Source organism: Colossoma macropomum, unplaced genomic scaffold (assembly GCF_904425465.1).
Source record: "Colossoma macropomum unplaced genomic scaffold, Colossoma_macropomum, whole genome shotgun sequence".
Classification (NCBI taxonomy): domain Eukaryota; kingdom Metazoa; phylum Chordata; class Actinopteri; order Characiformes; family Serrasalmidae; genus Colossoma; species Colossoma macropomum.
Genome location: NW_023494787.1, coordinates 39,210,643 through 39,215,029, shown reverse-complemented (window position 1 = coordinate 39,215,029; position 4,387 = coordinate 39,210,643). Strand labels below are relative to the sequence as shown.

The 4,387-nt window shown below is 38.3% G+C and overlaps 1 long non-coding RNA gene across 1 annotated transcript; it reads right to left on the bottom strand.

Annotated features, from left to right (window-relative positions):
• Positions 1–3,030, bottom strand: LOC118806037. Its single transcript, XR_005007078.1, has 3 exons — positions 2,988–3,030; positions 2,809–2,836; positions 1–100 (listed from the first exon to the last, which is right to left on the bottom strand). It is a non-coding gene; the product is annotated as an uncharacterized LOC118806037 (long non-coding RNA).
• Positions 3,031–4,387: the final 1,357 nt, after the last annotated feature.

Below are 4,387 nucleotides of genomic sequence, written 5' to 3'. Positions count from 1 at the left end.
TATGCCATGCTGCTTCAGGCACTGTAGAACAGTCTCTGTCCTTCTGGCCAAATGCTGCCTCTCCACTTCACTCAGAGAGTGACCAATTCTCACCTCGCAGCTACACACATTACACAGGAGTGGTTTTAGTACTAGAAGTGTGTTATAACAGTAATAAACAGGTAATACCTTTAATTAATTTAGAATACCTGCATGTAATGAGATTCAAGCCTTTCATTCTCAGTTTTCTACACCTGTAGAATAACTGACTATCTTGACTGAGAAGAAGTGAACTTCTTTTCTGAACTGAAAAGAGTTCGACCTAGTTATGGTCATTGTAAATGTCGTTGTATGCACAAATACATTTTAAATACTTCAGCACAATAAAAAGTGAAAAGAATTAAATGTTGTAGGAACCAGTTGCCAACCAGTAGGTGTCAGTACCACTGGAAATGCTCAAAGCAAGTTTCCCTCAAAGAAGGAAAGGGGGTGTGTCTAGTAGCAAACATACCCAGGTGTTGAAAGACCACTCCCAACACTTTTTATGAGGGAAAAGGTCGAAAGAAGGTTCCTACAACTTCTTTCTCTCTGACCTTTCCCTTATAAAAAGGGTTAGACTTCTAGCAGAGAACCCCTCCTCCATTTGGCCTTTTTGGATTTCCAGCACCACATGGACAGTGCAACAGAGAACAAAGAAACTACCAGTAGGTCAATCTTACTACTACAGTTACTAGTGACTGCATCCTGAGCAGCTGACCACCATCAAGCTTGTGAAAGGCAGTCAGCGGCCTTGTTATAGTGATCAAGTTCTTAATTTAACCTTTTCTTGGATCAACTTCCAGAGGATTAAACTTTGTAGCAAACACTGGCTGAAACGTTACTTCAAGTTGAGTGTTTACTTAAACTCATCAACAACCAAAAGCTAAGAGCCTTTTGGCTCCAGCGAGTCTGGAAGTGAAGGTGTAAATCTGTCAGCTTAACACCCCCAACCCCAAGCTCAGTCAGATTTACGGCTGAATCAAGAGCCTGCACCCTTCTCCCTCGACCTAGGGGGCACCAGGACCCTTCACTGGAATGCAGCTGCATAGCTCTCCAAAATCCTGTGGACAACTCGAAGTGACAGAAAGTACATTTCTAATATATACATCCAATCCAAACTGTAACCATTCGTTAGAACTCTTTTCAACTAAACTAGACATACCAAGAACGGAACTGATACGACAATCTGGACTGAAAATTTAAATTTCCTAAATTCCCTGAGGATCTCAAGCATGGACCCACAGCACCCCCCCAAGGGGTGAAAAACGAGAATTACCACGCCACCACCTAAGGACTGTTACTCACAAAGGACCCCAGGAAAACTCATTGAAATGCATGTTTGACTATCAACCTTATCTAATTTACAAGTGATGATGCTTGTATTTATATACTCAGTTACTTAGTGTGTATTCATCCTTTCTTTTACCAGACGTTAGGAATGTGTGGGATAACTGTCTGAAAGTTACCGAAATAACCATTTAAAGTAGTGATTTTAGAACACTAAGTATGCACCTAGGTTTTCTTTTCACTTGTTTTATTTAGCCTTCTATTTTTACTCTTCTCGTTTACTTGATTTACTCATTTGAAGTAATGATTTTACTGTGTTGAAAGTTCCTGCAATGAAAAGACACCCAAGGATTATCTATAAAATTGTTTCTGCCTTTGCCATAGTTGTTCTCAGATAATGTGGGTAGAAACTGCACGTAGATACCTAAATGTTACGTTTGTAGGTTATGGATTTTAGTAACCTAATTGATCTGAAAACTGTTTTGTTTAATCGAATTAAACTTTTAAACCTAGAAGGAACAAAGGAGGGAGTTCCCTGGTAGGGCGCACTGAGATTCCCTTCGAGCCACACCTCAATCTGCAGGCAGATTGACCCGAAGTGCCGCCTCGCTGTACAGCCTCAAGAAGCAAGCCAGGATCCGGAATCCCTTCCTGAGCTACACATCAACCGCCGAGCGGGTCAACACCAAACGACCGCCCAGGTTCCAAGCTCCATCATCGGATGGTCGAGCCGCCTTGAGCTGGTCATCGACCGCGGTGCATCGCCTGTGCGAAGCCCCACCGAGCCTCTTGGTCCAGCGACGGAACGCCAGCGTGTGAGCTCCAGCCGGTTCCCAAGCGACCCTTCTCAGAGGATCAGTAGTCCGGGTTCCCGACTCCAAAGTAAGGCTCTTTCATTTGTGCAGTCAAATTTCGATGCTATTTTACTCGATAAGAATTCTCTTTTGGATATGCTAGTTAGGCTAAGTTAACCTATAGACTCTTTTGGTCCTTAAATTTCGAGTTGCTTTCCCAGGGAGCGCCCTCAGTCACCTCTTCATACCCTTTTAAACTGTGAAATAAGTTACGTTACCTGAGCCATTCCGTTGTTTTGTTTATTTCTTTTTGTTGTATGACGTGTGTCTTAGAATAGATTGTGTGCTAATAAATGTTTTATTTTCCTTCACCAAGTTGTCTGTCTTGATATCTTCCAAATATTGGTTGCTATACATTGATATAAAGATCTTTATAAAAGAAAAGAAATCACATTTATTAAAACTTCAGAAATCAAAATCACTAGTTTTACTTTCTTTAGTTACAAATTAGAGATTGTGATATTCAGGATTTGATTATATATAAGACTGATGAATTAAGGGACTGATTAATTAATGAGACTGACTAATATTTATGAGGCATGGCACGCTAATATTTACGTGTATGTAACAAAACCTCTACATTGTATGTAAATACAACCTCCAAAATTCTCTAGCTGAAAAAATAATTTTAAAAATGGCAAAAAAATACCTTTGACAAGTTCTGCTCTTGTCCATCCCTGAAAAAAAAAAAAATCAGGTGAAGAGTAAATGTGAGAAATTATAATATTGTAAAAACAGTTCTTTTTTCAGTTACTGTTTAATCATTGCAACTGTGTAGCAGTTTTACAACACAAGAAAGTTGCATTTTGTGTTCATATAGTGACATACTTAAATTATGCAAGTTGAGTTCAGGAACACTTCCCCACACTGCTGGACAGTAAAAAACAGAAAACAAAATCATATCAGGTACTTTTACAGGACAAGAAGTGAAACTTTCAAGCAGAGCAGACTTTTGGCAGTAAATTGTTGGTTGAGGGACTGGTGTAATGACAATGACGTGGCCCATTCCTCTTTTACCTGTCATAATGTACCAATAAATTCAAAGGTACAACACTGCCAAACTTGTTAAGTGCAGAGACTAATTGTGAGAAGACATTCTAAGGAACATTGACTAGTAAGCCTTATAGTAAATGATCTGAAATGTTAACAAAAATTACGTTTTTTCATTATGACTGAAATCTGGCTTGATTCAAGCTGAGCAGCTTCTCTTTAAATAAACTACTCCATAGATTTACAATTTACAACTTTTCAGCTACTTGTTACATTTTATATGGTATTTTTACACCCCTGGCTATTGCTTCAAAAGATCAAGAATGAGTCCTGTTGATACTGATATCAGGCCTTTCCTGAGGTAACACAACCTTTTTTGTGATTAATTTTTTTTATTCCCCATTTAAAGAGGAACAAAGAAATCTGCACCTTGTTAAACTGCATTGGAGATCATTTATGTGATTTAATATGCAACCCCAGGTACTTCTCTGCTGCTTTAAAGGTTTGAAGCATAAGTAACTTCAGACCACTTTTACTTCAGAACAAAGAATGTACAATCTTTATGTACAATATCAGGAAACATACTCAGGCTATTTTTTATTGTTAAACATTTCAAACATTAGTAAGGCAGCGTTCATCATCATCATCATCATTCTTCATCAGCCACCTGCTACCTACCTACTATATTCACAACATTAATATGGAAAACATATTTATGTAACTTAGTATTTTCTTAGTTTCTTCTTGCTCCCCTTTTTTTTCATGCTGCTACATATAATATTATTTACATATTGTTTTTTCAGTTGTTTGTTGTGAATTTTTACTTTATGTGAAGACATGTTCTTTAAATGTTCTTTTTTGCCATACTCTGTTTAATTTTTGTTCTGCTGTTTTATTTACATGTGCTGGGAAGCACTTTAACCTGCATTTTTAAGAATGAAAGGTAAAATAGCAAAGTTATTCTATTTCAAGGCAACAGGTGTGTGTGTGTGTGTGTGTGTGTGTGTGTGTGTGTGTGTGTTTGTGTGTGTGTTGGCGGGGCAGAATGAAGGGAAATTTGGCCGTTGTCAAGAAACTGTATATATTTGTCACACTAGGTTGCATTTTTGGAATAAGGAAGGAGGGCTTTCATCAGAAGAAATGAGTCTAGCTTTTTTAACCGTGCCAATCTGATATGAAGTTATTTACACAACTTGGAGCATGCTGAGTGACATTGTGTCAACTTATGGGTGTAGGAG